At 56.5% G+C, this 17,701-nt stretch overlaps 1 protein-coding gene across 1 annotated transcript in view; it reads left to right on the top strand.

Annotated features, from left to right (window-relative positions):
- Positions 1-17,701, top strand: part of LOC137609981 (RNA binding protein fox-1 homolog 3-like) — a 267,024-nt gene that overhangs the window by 63,657 nt on the left and 185,666 nt on the right. Inside the window, exon 4 of the mRNA XM_068337367.1 lies at positions 11,922-11,981. The gene's annotated coding sequence lies outside the window, so the exon portion shown is untranslated. The remainder of the gene's footprint in view (positions 1-11,921; positions 11,982-17,701) is intronic.

Genomic DNA, 17,701 nt, shown 5'->3' with positions numbered 1-17,701 from the left:
CCCCCCCCCACTGTGATCCACTTCCAGGAAGTGGCGCGTTAGCATGTCGTCTTTAGTAACGGGACACAAACACGGCGCCGTCCTCGGGGGGACACGTCTAATTCCTCCTGGCTCCTGATTGGACGCCACAGCGTCCTACTAGCCTCCTCCCGTCAGCATCAACTCACTATAGCACTGGGGGGGGGCCAGCCTGACGGAATCAGACCAGAGCGACAGAAATAGTGCCCGCCATATGGTTCCATCGCCATGGCGACGTCATGGTAACATCACAGGAAGTCAGCAGGAGTCACAGGAAGTCAGCATGAAGTCACAGGAAGTCAGCAGGAGTCACAGGAAGTCAGCAGGAGTCACAGGAAGTCAGCAGGAGTCACAGGAAGTCAGGAGTCACAGGAAGTCAGCAGGACTCACAGGAAGTCACAGGAAGTCAGCAGGAGTCACAGGAAGTCAGCAGGAGTCACAGGAGTCACAGGAGTCACAGGAAGTCAGCAGGAGTCACAGGAAGTCAGCAGGAGTCACAGGAGTCACAGGAGTCACAGGAAGTCAGCAGGAGTCACAGGAAGTCAGCAGGAGTCACAGGAGTCACAGGAGTCACAGGAAGTCAGCAGGAGTCACAGGAAGTCAGCAAGAGTCACAGGAAGTCACAGGAAGTCAGGAGTCACAGGAAGTCAGCAGGAGTCACAGGAAGTCACAGGAAGTCAGCATGAAGTCACAGGTAGTCAGCAGGAGTCACAGGAAGTCAGCAGGAGTCACAGGAAGTCAGCAGGAGTCACAGGAAGTCAGCAGGAGTCACAGGAAGTCAGCAGAAGTCACAGGAAGTCAGCATGAAGTCACAGGTAGTCAGCAGGAGTCACAGGAAGTCAGCAGGAGTCACAGGAAGTCAGCAGGAGTCACAGGAAGTCAGCAGGAGTCACAGGAAGTCAGCAGGAGTCACAGGAAGTCAGCAGGAGTCACAGGAAGTCAGCATGAAGTCACAGGAAGTCAGCAGGAGTCACAGGAAGTCAGCAGGAGTCACAGGAAGTCAGCATGAAGTCACAGGAAGTCAGCAGGAGTCACAGGAAGTCAGCAGGAGTCACAGGAAGTCAGCATGAAGTCACAGGAAGTCAGCAGGAGTCACAGGAAGTCAGCAGGAGTCACAGGAGTCACAGGAGTCACAGGAAGTCAGCAGGAGTCACAGGAAGTCAGCAGGAGTCACAGGAGTCACAGGAGTCACAGGAAGTCAGCAGGAGTCACAGGAAGTCAGCAAGAGTCACAGGAAGTCACAGGAAGTCAGGAGTCACAGGAAGTCAGCAGGAGTCACAGGAAGTCACAGGAAGTCAGCAGGAGTCACAGGAAGTCAGCAGGAGTCACAGGAAGTCAGCAGGAGTCACAGGAAGTCAGCAGGAGTCACAGGAAGTCAGCAGGAGTCACAGGAAGTCAGCAGGAGTCACAGGAAGTCAGCAGAAGTCACAGGAAGTCAGCAGGAGTCACAGGAAGTCAGCATGAAGTCACAGGTAGTCAGCAGGAGTCACAGGAAGTCAGCAGGAGTCACAGGAAGTCAGCAGGAGTCACAGGAAGTCAGCAGGAGTCACAGGAAGTCAGCAGAAGTCACAGGAAGTCAGCATGAAGTCACAGGTAGTCAGCAGGAGTCACAGGAAGTCAGCAGGAGTCACAGGAAGTCAGCAGGAGTCACAGGAAGTCAGCAGGAGTCACAGGAAGTCAGCAGGAGTCACAGGAAGTCAGCAGGAGTCACAGGAAGTCAGCATGAAGTCACAGGAAGTCAGCAGGAGTCACAGGAAGTCAGCAGGAGTCACAGGAAGTCAGCATGAAGTCACAGGAAGTCAGCAGGAGTCACAGGAAGTCAGCAGGAGTCACAGGAAGTCAGCATGAAGTCACAGGAAGTCAGCAGGAGTCACAGGAAGTCAGCAGGAGTCACAGGAGTCACAGGAGTCACAGGAAGTCAGCAGGAGTCACAGGAAGTCAGCAGGAGTCACAGGAGTCACAGGAGTCACAGGAAGTCAGCAGGAGTCACAGGAAGTCAGCAAGAGTCACAGGAAGTCACAGGAAGTCAGGAGTCACAGGAAGTCAGCAGGAGTCACAGGAAGTCACAGGAAGTCAGCAGGAGTCACAGGAAGTCAGCAGGAGTCACAGGAAGTCAGCAGGAGTCACAGGAAGTCAGCAGGAGTCACAGGAAGTCAGCAGGAGTCACAGGAAGTCAGCAGGAGTCACAGGAAGTCAGCAGAAGTCACAGGAAGTCAGCAGGAGTCACAGGAAGTCAGCATGAAGTCACAGGTAGTCAGCAGGAGTCACAGGAAGTCAGCAGGAGTCACAGGAAGTCAGCAGGAGTCACAGGAAGTCAGCAGGAGTCACAGGAAGTCAGCAGGAGTCACAGGAAGTCAGCAGGAGTCACAGGAAGTCAGCATGAAGTCACAGGAAGTCAGCAGGAGTCACAGGAAGTCAGCAGGAGTCACAGGAAGTCAGCAGGAGTCACAGGAAGTCAGCAGGAGTCACAGGAAGTCAGCAGGAGTCACAGGAAGTCAGCAGAAGTCACAGGAAGTCAGCATGAAGTCACAGGTAGTCAGCAGGAGTCACAGGAAGTCAGCAGGAGTCACAGGAAGTCAGCAGGAGTCACAGGAAGTCAGCAGGAGTCACAGGAAGTCAGCAGGAGTCACAGGAAGTCAGCAGGAGTCACAGGAAGTCAGCATGAAGTCACAGGAAGTCAGCAGGAGTCACAGGAAGTCAGCAGGAGTCACAGGAAGTCAGCATGAAGTCACAGGAAGTCAGCAGGAGTCACAGGAAGTCAGCAGGAGTCACAGGAAGTCAGCATGAAGTCACAGGAAGTCAGCAGGAGTCACAGGAAGTCAGCAGGAGTCACAGGAAGTCAGCAGGAGTCACAGGAAGTCAGCAGGAGTCACAGGAAGTCACAGGAAGTCAGCAGGAGTCACAGGAAGTCAGCAGGAGTCACAGGAAGTCAGCAGGAGTCACAGGAAGTCAGGAGTCACAGGAAGTCAGCATGAAGTCACAGGAAGTCAGCAGGAGTAACAGGAAGTCAGCAGGAGTCACAGAAAGTCAGCAGGAGTCACAGGAAGTCAGCATGAAGTCACAGGAAGTCAGCAGGAGTCACAGGAAGTCAGCAGGAGTCACAGGAAGCCAGGAGTCACAGGAAGTCAGCAGGAGTCACAGGAAGTCAGCAGGAGTCACAGGAAGCCAGGAGTCACAGGAAGTCAGCAGGAGTCACAGGAAGTCAGGAGTCACAGGAAGTCAGCAGGACTCACAGGAAGTCACAGGAAGTCACAGGAAGTCAGCAGGAGTCACAGGAGTCACAGGAGTCACAGGAAGTCAGCAGGAGTCACAGGAAGTCAGCAGGAGTCACAGGAAGTCAGCAGGAGTCACAGGAAGTCAGCAGGAGTCACAGGAAGTCAGCAGGAGTCACAGGAAGTCAGCATGAAGTCACAGGAAGTCAGCAGGAAGTCAGCAGGAGTCACAGGAAGTCAGCAGGAGTCACAGGAAGTCAGCAGGACTCACAGGAAGTCACAGGAAGTCAGCAGGAGTCACAGGAAGTCAGCAGGAGTCACAGGAAGTCAGCAGGAGTCACAGGAAGTCAGCATGAAGTCACAGGAAGTCAGCAGGAGTCACAGGAAGTCAGCAGGAGTCACAGGAAGTCAGCAGGAGTCACAGGAAGTCAGCAGGAGTCACAGGAAGTCAGCATGAAGTCACAGGAAGTCAGCAGGAGTCACAGGAGTCACAGGAAGTCAGCATGAAGTCACAGGAAGTCAGCAGGAGTCACAGGAAGTCACAGGAAGTCAGCATGAAGTCACAGGAAGTCAGCAGGAGTCACAGGAAGTCAGCAGGAGTCACAGGAAGTCAGCAGGAGTCACAGGAAGTCAGCAGGACTCACAGGAAGTCACAGGAAGTCAGCAGGAGTCACAGGAAGTCAGCAGGAGTCACAGGAAGTCAGCAGGAGTCACAGGAAGTCAGCATGAAGTCACAGGAAGTCAGCAGGAGTCACAGGAAGTCAGCAGGAGTCACAGGAAGTCAGCAGGAGTCACAGGAAGTCAGCATGAAGTCACAGGAAGTCAGCAGGAGTCACAGGAGTCACAGGAAGTCAGCAGGAGTCACAGGAAGTCACAGGAAGTCAGCAGGAAGTCACAGGAAGTCAGCAGGAGTCACAGGAAGTCAGCAGGAGTCACAGGAAGTCAGCAGGAGTCACAGGAAGTCAGCAGGAGTCACAGGAAGTCACAGGAAGTCAGCAGGAGTCACAGGAAGTCAGCAGGAGTCACAGGAGTCACAGGAAGTCAGCAGGAGTCACAGGAAGTCAGCAGGAGTCACAGGAAGTCAGCAGGAGTCACAGGAAGTCAGCATGAAGTCACAGGAAGTCAGCAGGAAGTCAGCAGGAGTCACAGGAAGTCAGCAGGAGTCACAGGAAGTCAGCAGGACTCACAGGAAGTCACAGGAAGTCAGCAGGAGTCACAGGAAGTCAGCAGGAGTCACAGGAAGTCAGCAGGAGTCACAGGAAGTCAGCATGAAGTCACAGGAAGTCAGCAGGAGTCACAGGAAGTCAGCAGGAGTCACAGGAAGTCAGCAGGAGTCACAGGAAGTCAGCAGGAGTCACAGGAAGTCAGCATGAAGTCACAGGAAGTCAGCAGGAGTCACAGGAGTCACAGGAAGTCAGCATGAAGTCACAGGAAGTCAGCAGGAGTCACAGGAAGTCACAGGAAGTCAGCATGAAGTCACAGGAAGTCAGCAGGAGTCACAGGAAGTCAGCAGGAGTCACAGGAAGTCAGCAGGAGTCACAGGAAGTCAGCAGGACTCACAGGAAGTCACAGGAAGTCAGCAGGAGTCACAGGAAGTCAGCAGGAGTCACAGGAAGTCAGCAGGAGTCACAGGAAGTCAGCAGGACTCACAGGAAGTCACAGGAAGTCAGCAGGAGTCACAGGAAGTCAGCAGGAGTCACAGGAAGTCAGCAGGAGTCACAGGAAGTCAGCATGAAGTCACAGGAAGTCAGCAGGAGTCACAGGAAGTCAGCAGGAGTCACAGGAAGTCAGCAGGAGTCACAGGAAGTCAGCATGAAGTCACAGGAAGTCAGCAGGAGTCACAGGAGTCACAGGAAGTCAGCAGGAGTCACAGGAAGTCACAGGAAGTCAGCAGGAAGTCACAGGAAGTCAGCAGGAGTCACAGGAAGTCAGCAGGAGTCACAGGAAGTCAGCAGGAGTCACAGGAAGTCACAGGAAGTCAGCAGGAGTCACAGGAAGTCAGCAGGAGTCACAGGAGTCACAGGAAGTCAGCAGGAGTCACAGGAAGTCAGCAGGAGTCACAGGAAGTCAGCTCTGCGGGCAGCGCCTTGGTGGGAGGAGTCTAAACATCAGCGTATCGCGTGTTAGCAGCGCGGGGTTGGGGGGCAGCTCTGATAAAATACCCCTCCTGCTGCCGCCACCATCCATGTGGGGGTCAGTGGGGTGGGGGGGCAGCGCTGCTGGTTAGAAGTTAATAAGGGTCATGTTCTGGGGGGGTGTCTAATCACCGTTAAATAAACATGACCTCTTCCTGCTCCGCCCACCAAACAACCAGGTGATGAGCTCCGCCCCCGCCCCCCCAGCCCCCCGGTGTTCCCCCCGTCTGCTGTTCATCATTTCTCCATTCCTCAGCGCCGCGCTGGAACTCCCGTCTGGTCACGGGAAAATAAAGAGGCTGTTGTAAGGGGGGGTGAGAATGAAACCTCCGGCTGGCGCCCCCCCCCCCCCCCCCCAGCTGGGAGGAGGGAAGCGAGAGGGCATCAGGGTCACCAGTCTGCGGCGAGCAGGACGGCGTTACCGCGGCGATGCTGATGCTGAAGTGGTCCTGATGCCCCCCCTTACCCTCTCACCCCCCCACGGCGGGTTATTGGTTTATTACCATCGACTGTAAGCGACGCGATGGAAACGGAGCGAGTTATTAACGGGGGGGGGGCGCTCTCCAGGGTTTAGGACCGGCGCTCATTAAGGCCTCCTATAGCGGCGCCGGCTCATCCCTCACGCCCCCCGCCCGCCCCCGCCCCCCATTCATCTGCTCTCCTCTACTTCCTGTCTCCTCCCCCTGCAGCGTGGACGCCCCCCCCCCCCCCAGTGGAGGAGGCGGCGGCCTGACGGGTGGACGCCCCCCCCCCCCCCCCCCAGTGTGAGTCGACCAGGAAGTGGAGCGGCTGAAGCTAACGGAGACGCCGCCGCGCGTCTTCACGCCGTTTGCTTCCTGGTAATTGGGCTCATCTTTCTGGGGGGGGGCTCAGCTGACGGCGGCGCCGAGACGCTTTTATATTTAACTCTTCGTTTGGAGTCCTCCCCCCCAGGAGCGCCAGGCGCTTCCTTTGTTTCCTGGGTTGAGGTTAATGAGGTGTCGGCGCTGCTGCCGGGGTGTCTCCCGCCGCCCGGAGATGCTGCTGCTTTTTATCTGCTTCAGGACAAACCCCCCAAGACCGGCGCAGGCGTCACCCCCGACCGGACGCCGTGGTGGGGGCGGATGACGCAACACGACACGTTTAATTTGTCAGAAAAGCGTTCAGATTCAGTGGAGTTTCAGGAACGCTTCCTGCAGCCGATCAGACGCGATCAGACGTGATCGATGCTGCTATTGATCGGTCAGGACAGATAATTACGTGTGAGCGGCGTGAACACGGGGGCTTCCTGTCCCCGAAAGGGAAGGAAAAACAGCTTCCGTTGTGGATGAAGAGCTGCAGCGTTTGTTTGTTTGTTTGTTTGTTTGTTTGTTTGTTTGTTTGTTTGTTTGTTTGTTTGTCTGACAGCTTTTGTCAACATATGAAACGACTGTTCTATAGATGAAAGCCTGAACACTGTGTGTGTGTGTGTGTGTGTGTGTGTGTGTGTGTCTGTGTGTGTGTCTGTGTGTGTGTGTGTCTGTGTGTGTGTGTGTGTGTGTGTCTGTGTGTGTGTGTGTGTGTCTGTGTGTGTGTGTGTGTGTGTGTGTGTGTGTGTGTGTGTCTGTGTGTGTGTGTGTCTGTGTGTGTGTGTGTCTGTGTGTGTGTGTGATGGATCCATGTGTCACCGTGTGACTGGAGGTGTTTCCTGAGGAGCGCTGTGTGTCTCCTGGCCTTTATGAGCGCCGTGTGTGTCTGTGTGTGTGTGTGTGTGTGTGTGTGTGTGTGTGTGTGTGTGTGTGTGTGTGTGTCTGTGTGTGTGTGTGTGTGTGTGTGTGTGTGTGTGTGTGTGTGTGTGTGTGTGTGTGTGTGTGTGTCTGTGTGTGTGTGTGTGTCCGCTGGGCTCCACAGGTACACCATCCATCGATCACGCGGTACGACCATTACATGCAGGCGGGGGTTGAGGTGGATAACGCTCCCGCTGCCCCCCCCCCCCCCCCGGGTCAGCCCATTGGCCGGCGGTGATCAAGGCGACAGCGGGCCGCCTGTTTGTGTGACGGATGGCGACACCGACACTCATCGGTACACATGAGCACGCTAATGCTCCGCCCACACCCCCCCACCCCAGCAGCGCCACTGTGATGCATGATTAAGGGGGGGAGTTTAGAGCCCCCCTCAGAAGTTCACGTCAAGTACACGCTAAGCCCACTGAACACACACACAGACGCACACACGGCTTTAGCATGTTGTCGTTGGAACTGTTTACGTGTGGGGTACCCCATTAGCACCCGTTAGCATCCGTTAGCACCCCGTTAGCCTCCCATTAGCACCTGTTAGCATGCTGTTAGCGCTGACACCGTTAGCGATGACCACACCTGGAGCAGGAAGTGCTGCTTCACAGGGGCGGGATCAGATGACATCACAGTCAGATGTGCTGGAGGGGGCGTGGTCAGGGGTCGCTTTTGGTGCCAGATCGATGGAACTAAAGCACTGGGGGCGTGTCAGCTGGTCATCTATTAAAGGAGCCCCGCCCCCTGTGGGTGGGGTGGTCCCTAACCACTCTGAAAGGTCACGACCCGGCGCACCGCCCGGAGGGAACCCCCACTGGAATAAAACGCTTTGAAGTGGTGGAATAGTTACTTGGTGGATTGTTCTTGTGAGCCGTCAACCCCCCCCCCCCAGGAGAACAATCTGATGTGACTGGATCTGATTGGACGGCTGCCACGTTCAGTTTGGATGGGGTAACTGGAGTTATTTGCTGGGGGAGACAGGGGCCCTCATGGTGGGGGGGTACATTCTGCCTTTGCTTCAGGCAGACACTACACCTGAACAGACGCCTGCTGGGGGGGGCAGTAGCTCCACTGATCTGATCCCGGTGGATCCAGTGTTCAGGTTTGTGTGAACCAGCGCCGCCGTCGCCAGGCTCCCACTGGAGGTGTCACAGTAACTGCCCCAGGGGGGCGTCGCTGAGCGTGGGGGGGGGGGCGCCGCTGCAGTTATTTTCAGGGCGTGGCGTCTATTTCCCCTCAAGGAGGAACACGTCAACCCCCCCCCCCCCACTAACACTGCTCAGATTAGTTCCTACCTGCACAGACTTGGCAGTGCATCTGTTGGGGGGGTGGGGCTAAGCCCAACCTTAGTGTCATGTGACCGGGAAGATCGTCTGCACGAGCGGCTTGTTTGTGTTTGTGCCCCCCCCCCAGGGGGTCATCCAGCCTCCCTCCCGGCTTCTAATCCCATCTGTCGGCGGGAGATAGCGCTCACTGGGGGGGGGTTCAGGGACGCTTAGCGGGGCTTTGGCGTGTTGGACAAGTCCAACACAAGCCCCGCCCCCAACGGGAGGGGGGTAACTAATGAGTGTGAGGAGTGTTGCCCCGTTGGGGCGCTGCTGTCCACTTTCCCAGCATGCCTCTCTTCTCCGAGCGGCGCCGCTCTCATCAGGGAGTTACTGTAATAAATCACAGCCGCCGCCGCTCCATTAACTCCGCCCCCAGTGGGGGCGTCGCCAGCAGCAGCAATCTGCCCCAGGCGCTAAATGATGTGGGGGGGTCCCCTGGTGCGAGAAACACTCTGGATCCTCCCCCCAGCCCAGCCTCGTGGTTTGGCGCCCGGTGACATCATCAGAGTGAGCCGAGGCCGCGGCGCTCATACCAGTGAGACACACACACACACACACCGCCAGGGGGGTCACCTGACAGCCCTGACGCCTCGCATGGCTCCAGTATGTGTGTGTGTGTGTGTGTGTGTGTGTGTGTGTGTGTGTGTGTCTCTGTGTGTGTGTGTCTCTGTGTGTGTCGCGGCGTGCCTGCAGGTTAGCGGTGGCGGTAACACTGCTAGCGCCCGCGCTGCCGCCGGTGATGTCAGTGACATGAACGCGTCAGAGCCCCCCCCCCCCCCCCACACACACACACACATCATAACTCCTCACGGGGGGGTTCCATTGGTATGCACCAAACACACCGCCGATCCACCTCCCAGAATCCCTCGGGGGGATTAAGCCCTTACGGCTCCACGCAGCACGGATTTGAGCGCCGCCCTGTACCATTAGCTCATGTACCATCAGCTCATGTAGCATCAGCTCATGTACCATCAGCTCATGTACCATCAGCTCATGTACCATCAGCTCATGTACCATTAGCTCATGTAGCATCAGCTCATGTAGCATTAGCTCATGTAGCATCAGCTCATGTACCATTAGCTCATGTAGCATCAGCTCATGTACCATCAGCTCATGTACCATCAGCTCATGTAGCATCAGCTCATGTAGCATCAGCTCATGTACCATCAGCTCATGTAGCATCAGCTCATGTAGCATCAGCTCATGTAGCATCAGCTCATGTAGCATCAGCTCATGTAGCATCAGCTCATGTAGCATCAGCTCATGTAGCATCAGCTCATGTACCATTAGCTCATGTAGCATCAGCTCATGTACCATTAGCCCATGTACCATTAGCCCATGTAGTGTCAGAGCTAACCCGAATGACACAGGAAGGCTAACCCCACCCAGCAGAACCACTTCCTGTTGTCTAAACTCAGCATAAGGCTAGCGTCACGGGGGCTAATGCTAATGGGAGCGTTCACGTTAGCGTGGCTGCGGGGAGGGGGTGTCAGCAGGTGCCCCCAAACGATCCACCGCTGTTGTGAAGTCTGTCCCCCCCCATTAAGTCAGACTCCATTATCTCCTGATCGCATCAGGCACTTAATTGCCCCCCCCCCCCAGCAACACAGCCCCCAATACATGGGGGGTAAACATGACTGCTTCATTACGATACGAATGTTTTAATAAGCAGAGCGCCGCCTCGCTTTCACCTTTGTGGGGGGGTGAAGTCGGGTTGATGTTGGTGCACCAGTACCTTTGTGGGGGGGTGAAGTCGGGTTGATGTTGGTGCACCAGTACCTTTGTGGGGGGGGTGAAGTCGGGTTGATGTTGGTACACCAGTACCTTTGTGGGGGGGTGAAGTCGGGTTGATGTTGGTGCACCAGTACCTTTGTGGGGGGGTGAAGTCGGGTTGATGTTGGTACACCAGTACCTTTGTGGGGGGGTGAAGTCGGGTTGATGTTGGTGCACCAGTACCTTTGTGGGGGGGTGAAGTCGGCTTGATGTTGGTGCACCAGTTCCTCTGTGGGGGGGTGAAGTGGGGTTGATCGGCAGTGTTATCCTCTGTCCACTGACTTCTGGCAGCTGCCATCAAACAGGAAGTGATGTCACTGCGGATCGCCCTGGACACGCCCACTTCCTGTCAGACGCTGCTCGGGGTAACGCCCCCTTGGTTCTGATGCTCCTGTCAGGTCAGACCGACTCCGCTGAGGCCTGCAGGTGGGGGCCGGGGAGCGTGGATGGAGGGCCCCCTGGCCCCCCCTGCCCCCGTCCCCCGGTGATGAGGCCTGCAGGTGGGGGCAGGGGGCAGGTGGGGCCCCCACCAGCCCCCACTTGCCCCCCCCCCCCCCCCCCGTGTGGTTCAGATAATAGAGAAGCTCAGAAGATGTTAATTGAGGGGAGATAAAGAGCAGTGGCGGCTGGGGGGTGGGGGGCAGTGGGGGGGTACCTGATTACAGGAGGTGTTTGACTTCCTGCTCAGCTCCACCAACACCTCCAGTCAGTCACAGTCTCTGCCGCAGCCCCCCAGGAGGGGGGGGGGGGTCATTCAGTTGAAGCTTCTATTTCTGCAGGGGGGGCCAGGGGAAGCACTCTGGGCGGGGGGGGGGGCATCCTCCCCCGGTAACGAACAGCGATGAGATAGACCCCCGGTAGAGTGTGTGTGTGTGGGGGGGGGGGGGGGGGTGGAGAGAGAGATTAGAAGGGGGGAGATTCGGTGTGATGGGGGGGGGCTCCGTTCAGATCCGTCTCATGTGATCCTGGACCCGCGTGTGTTTATGTTCCCCACACACACACACACAGACACACACACACAGACACACACACACACAGACACACACACACACACACACACACAGAGACACACACACACACACACACACACAGACACACAGACACAGACACACACACACACAGACACACACACACACACACACACACAGAGACACACACACACACACAGACACACACACACACACACACACACACACACACACACACACACACAGACACACACACACACACACACACACACACACAGACACACACACACACACAGACACACACACACACACACACACACACACACACACACACACACACACACACACACACACACACACACACACACACACAGACACACACACACACAGACACACACACACACACACACACACACACACACACACACACACACACAGACACACACACACACATTCCTGGAGGAATCCTTTATTTCTCTATTCGGGCTCCTGTAGGTGCGTACCGGATGCTCCTCTCTCCTCCTCCTCTTCCTCCTCCTCCTTTTCCTCCTCCTCCTCCTCTTCCTCCTCCTCCTCTTCCTCCTCCTCCTCCTCTTCCTCCTCCTCCTCTTCCTCCTCCTCCTCTTCCTCCTCCTCCTCCTCTTCCTCCTCCTCCTCCTCCTCTTCCTCCTCCTCCTCTTCCTCCTCCTCCTCCTCCTCTTTCTCATCCTAGTTTTCTTTTTTTCTTCATCCCGGTCAGGTTGTCTCTACCGGAGGCTCCGGTCCCGCGCCGCCATCCCGACTCCACCGACCGACCGCGGTGAGTACTCCCGTCCCGGTTCCCGGTTCCCGGTGCCGCCCCGCTCCCGGTGTGCTGGTCTCTGTCCGGTGTTGTGTCGCGGCGGAGCGGAGAGGAAGAGGAGACAAAAAGAACCGGGAGGCGCGGGGGGAGCCCTCCGCTCCTCCGCTGCTCCTCCGCTCCTCCTCCGCTGCTCCTCCTCCGCTCCGCCGCTGCTCCGCCGCGCTGCTCTCGGGGTGTTTCTGTCGGTGGATTTACCGGAACGGGGGGGGGGCGGGTCCCGGTGATCGGGATGTTGTTGACGCGCGCGGCGCGGATCGACAACTTCCTCCGGCCGCGCGCCGGGACGGAGATCCGGTCCGGTTCCGTTGGGGGGGGGGGGGGGCGGGGGGGGGGTCGTTTCGCGTCTGACGCCGAGGTGCGGTAGACACGCGCGTGTCCACGGGTCACGTGACCACGAGCTTCCACTCATTAACTAGTAATGAGGACACGTGTCTGTTGGGGGTGGGGGGGTCAGGGCTCGGCCCCACCCCCCCAGCTGGAGGTGATGCATGTGTCCTCTGAGGGGGGGACTCCCACTTGGGGGGGGCACCAGGAAACTTTGTGAGAACGGCTCCTACAGAACCCTGGAACCTGGTCAGGTTTGATGAGGGGGGGTTGATAGAGGGGGGGTTATCAGGCAGATTCCACCACGAAGCACCTGGTGACGGGGGGGGGGGGGGGGTTTACACAGTACACGTTCAACTCCAAGACCCACGACGTGACGTGACGATGGTCTGCTGGTCGCTGTGTGCCCCCCCCCCACTGTTGAGGTCTTCGTGACAATGCAGCGGTGAGGTGGGGGCCGCCGCAGCCGCGCCGGTACTCGTCAGAAGCGCCCCCCCCCTAATTAGACTTGATTAGGTTCCCCCCCACCAACCTGAACCCGTACATCCCTCCTGTCTCCAGCGCCGTCTGTGAATGGAACGCGGCCCCCCCCCCGACCCACGGAATATCAAAGAAGAACTTTAGTGGTGTGACTGAGGTTCTCTGTTGGGGGGTTGTCCACTGGAGGGGGGCCATCTTTAACGCACTTGACCGAGTGACGTCGAGCTTCCTGCGCCGCTGCCTCGTTTCGCGCCGTGGCGTCACGTGACGCGCCGCTTCCTGTCTGAACAGGAAGCATCAAACGTTTTTCTGGGGCGGGAAAAAAAAGCCTGTGGTCTATTTTTAGTCGTTGGTGACCCCCCCCCGCCTCACGCCTGTGTCTGCTGCGCCTGTGCCTCATAAACTATGTCGCACCTCAGCGGCTGGTGGAGATTCACGCCCACACGGTGGTGATGTATGACCCCCCAGCCGTCTTCAGACGCGGCCCCCCCCCTGTGATCGGCCGTGTTAGCGTAGCGTGTTAACCCTTTATTCCTCCTAGCTTATCGCGCGCCGCTACACGCTGCAGCAAGGTGGGGGGGGCTCATGAAGATAAAAATCACATTCCACCAGGGGGGCTGGTGTGACAGTGATCTATCGGGGGAGCGTCCCGCCACCTCATTGAGATGGGCCTCACTCCTGGGGGGTGGATCGATGTGCAGCTGGTGATGCTAGCGTCTGTCCGGTTTTAGAGGTCAGCGCCACGGCAAGGGCAGCAGGACCTGACCGTAAACGATCCCCCCAGGAGGATTGTGGGTAAAGTCAATCTCGGTCAAAAAGGTATGTGCCCCCCCCCCCACCGCTATGGATTCTCTATTACAAACTACACTCCATCCATTACGCCACGTGTCCTGATAGAGTACCCAGAGCGGCGGCGCATTAATCGCTGTAATTACTCACGCGGGGTGGGGGGGTCTGAGTACACGCACCAGGAGGGGCCGGGGTGGGGGGGTCTGAGTACACGCACCAGGAGGGGCCGGGGTGGGGGGGTCGACAGGTGAACGATCTCCAGACAGGAAGCCAGCGCCGTTTCCTCGTCCTGTGATCCTGGAGCTGCAGGTTTTTCTGGATGGGGAGTGACGCCCTGTGAACCCCCGATCGGGCGTGGAGCCACGGAGACCCCCCAGCCAGAGGAGCTGGAGGTTCTCCGCCGCTCTTTGACTGGTGATCCCTGGGAAGCGCAGCACCACATCACCACAGCAACGACTGCTTAGCAACAAAGATGCTGCGCCGCGAAAAGAGCCGACAAACAAGGAAACAACAAAAGAGAAGCGAGGGTTAATTTATTTAGAGCGCGTGCGGCTCCGCTTCCGGCGCTCGCCGCCGCTCCTGTGCATTCTGGGAGATCCTCCTAAAGAAAAGAGGCGGGGGGTGGGATTGATGGAGGAGGTGTAGCTGGGGAAGAGAGGGAACCGCCGCCGCGCCGAGGCTTCATCATTGTCTGTCCAAGGACGCAGTTACTCTGTTACTCTGGTACTCTGTTACTCTGGTACTCTGGTACTCTGTTACTCTGGTACTCTGTTACTCTGTTACTCTGGTACTCTGTTACTCTGGTACTCTGGTACTCTGTTACTCTGGTACTCTGTTACTCTGGTACTCTGGTACTCTGGTACTCTGTTACTCTGTTACTCTGGTACTCTGGTACTCTGGTACTCTGTTACTCTGTTACTCTGTTACTCTGTTACTCTGTTACTCTTTGCTTTACTGTTTAACTCTTGCGTTACTGTTCGTTACTGTTTGCCTTACTCTTTGCATTAATGTGTAACTCTTTGCATTACTCAGTAACTTTTTGCCCTACTCTTTGTGTTACTCTTTACGTTACTCTTTGCGTTACTCTGTAACTCTTTGCGTTACTCTCTGCATTACTCTAACTTTTTGCGTTACTCTTTGCATTACTCTTTGCGTTAGTCTCTGTGTTACTCTTTACGTTACTCTTTGCGTTACTCTGTAACTCTTTGCGTTACTCTTTAACCCTTTGCGTTAATCTTTGCGTTACTCATTAACTCTTTGCGTTAGTCTCTGCGTTACTCTTTGCATTACTCTTTACGTTACTCTTTGCGTTACTCTGTAACTCTTTGCGTTAATCTTTGCGTTACTCGTTAACTCTTTACGTTACTCTTTGCGTTACTCTGTAACTCTTTGCGTTACTCTTTAACCCTTTGCGTTAATCTTTGCGTTACTCGTTAACTCTTTACGTTACTCTTTGCGTTACTCTGTAACTCTTTGCGTTACTCTCTGCATTACTCTAACTTTTTGCGTTACTCTTTGCGTTAGTCTCTGTGTTACTCTGTAACTCTTTGCGTTACTCTTTAACCCTTTGCGTTAATCTTTGCGTTACTCATTAACCCTTTGCGTTACTCTTTGCGTTACTCTGTAACTCTTTGAGTTACTCTTTAACCCTTTGCGTTACTTTTTGCGTTATTCTTCTGGATGTCATTGACGAGTTGTTGATCACGGCGCTAATGGGAACAGGGGCTAACGGTGAACGTTTACCCCCACCCCTCACATCGGGGGTGACTTCCATGCTGCTTTCTGGCTCTCCAGTTAAACCGTTATTCTGTTATGTATCTACCATTACACACACGTGTGGAGAGATGGGTTTTCTTCGGGGGGGGGGGCGGGGGTCTCGTTAATGACAGCGGAACCGCGTGTGATCCGGAGGAAGCCAGGCTGGGGGGGGCAGAGCTGAATATTTGAACGTCTCAGTGCTGATGCGTGCAAAGCCGAGCGTGTCTGCAGGGGAAGGCTTTGAACCCCCCCCCCCACCGTGAACACGCCGTCCCTTTTAACTGGGATGGGATGTGAGCGCGTCTCGCTCCAGTCAGCCAATGGCTGTCAGGAAGCTCCCGAACAACCCCCACCCCCCCGCTGCCGCCCCTCCAACCATTCACGCGCTCCTCGCTATCTGCACCCCCCCACGCCGCCTCCACTCTGCAGACCTGCATTGTGTCAGATAGTTTAATGTGAAATTGCTTTTCTTTCAACCCCCCCTGAAGCGTGTGTGTGTGTGTGTGTGGGGGGGGGGGGGGGGTTTAATGGCGTGTTCTTGTTGTTCGTTCACGCGAGTCCTTGGCTTCTGAGTGCCGGATGTTTCCGTGGCGCGGGGGGGTCACGCTCGGCTAATTCCTGCCGCCGCTGCCGCGTCTCCTCTTTGTCAGCTCCCGTTCTGCGGTGCCCATGGTAACCCCCCCGAAAGATTCATCGGCGCCGCGCCGCGACTACGCTAACGCATTAGCAGGGCTCAGATTTAATTTGTCCGCTGCCCCGGCGGCGCCGCTACGGGCCGGCCAATGAGAGACTCTATATAACCCCCCCCGGGGCGATCCTCTCAGTCCGACCTGTCAGCAGCGAGTCAGAACCGCGGCCCAGCCGGGACACACCCCGCCGTGAGCACCCGGCCTCCCCCCGCCTGCCAATCACAGCTCCGGTGAGGATGCTGACCCCCCCTCCCCCGCCGAGACAAAAGCTCTTCAACAGGTGACCCAACGACACCCCGCCCCCGGCGCGTTTAAATTTAGAAGCATCCGTTTGGTGGTCTGCCCCCGTTAGCCTGTTAGCGCTCTGTTAGCGACGCCGCCGGGGGCCTCCACGCTCTCTCACCGGATTGGACGATAATCTGACGATAATCTGACGGTCCGTTAATGATCAACCGTCCTGAAGCCACGCCCGTCGTAGCTCGTGGTTAGCGTCGTAGCTCGTGGTTAGCGTCGTAGCTCGTGGTTAGCGTCGTAGCTCGTGGTTAGCGTCGTAGCTCGTGGTTAGCGTCGTAGCTCGTGCTTGGCGCCCCCTCCTGTGGGGAGTGGAAGCGCGAGGCGATGGCGCCTCCGTTCGCTGCTCCCTGTTTTTACTCTCACATCTGATTGGCTGATCTGAAGCCACTCAAGGCTGCTTTTATCACCGCTCGCGCCTCCAGAAGGTCAGCTTTCAAGGCGTTTGGTGGGGGGGGGTTGGTCGAGGGGGGGTTAAAGCCGCTCGCCGCTCAGGAAGCTGCGGCGCCGCTCTAATTGGGATCCATTTTCATTTTCATATGTTCTTAAATGTCAAGAGCAGAGCGGCTGCAAAGTGCTTTGGTTTGTTCTGGAGGCCGCGGTCGGGGGGGTCGGGGGGGTCGGGGGGGTCAGAAGAACGTTAGGCATTGTGAGGAAAAGGAGGAGCTGCTGCTGGCTGGGTTGGACCACAGAAGAAGAAGGCACGGTGATGTGGGGGCGTGACCTCGCCGGAGCTTTCTCAGGAAGGAGCCCCCCCAGAGGTGCCCCCCCCCCAAGTTCCCCCCCACCCCCCCTCCCTCGGTCACGCACAAGAGCATAAACGCCGTACACTAAACCAAAGCGACCCGTCCTCCAGTAACGATGCTGCTCTCAGGCCCCCCAGTGGTCAAACGCACTTCCTGTCCATCAGGAGGAAACAGGAAGTAGCGTCTTCTTGCTAACGCTAACAGGAGCTAACGCTGCTGGGCTGTCAGTGAGCGCTCTCAGAGGGTCTCGTTTGGGCTTCAGGTCCAGTGTCACCACCTGGACGGGGGCGGGGCCTGCAGCCACCTGTCAACTGTGGACCGCTGATGCTCCCCCCACACGATTACCCCCACGTGTTTACCCGCCACGCGTTTACCCCCACACGTTTACCCCCATATGTTTACCCCCACATTTTTACCTCCATATGTTTACCCCCACACGTTTACCCCCATGTTTACCCCCACACATTTACCCCCCACACGTTTACCCCCATATGTTTACCCCTACACATTTACCCCCATGTTTACCCCCACATGTTTACCCCCATACATTTACCCCCATGTTTACCCCCATATGTTTACCCCTACACATTTACCCCCATAT

The sequence above is a fragment of the Antennarius striatus genome, chromosome 16 (assembly GCF_040054535.1).
Source record: "Antennarius striatus isolate MH-2024 chromosome 16, ASM4005453v1, whole genome shotgun sequence".
Taxonomy (NCBI): domain Eukaryota; kingdom Metazoa; phylum Chordata; class Actinopteri; order Lophiiformes; family Antennariidae; genus Antennarius; species Antennarius striatus.
The sequence above is the reverse complement of the archived record's forward strand: the minus strand, read 5'-3'. Positions and strand labels throughout refer to the sequence as shown.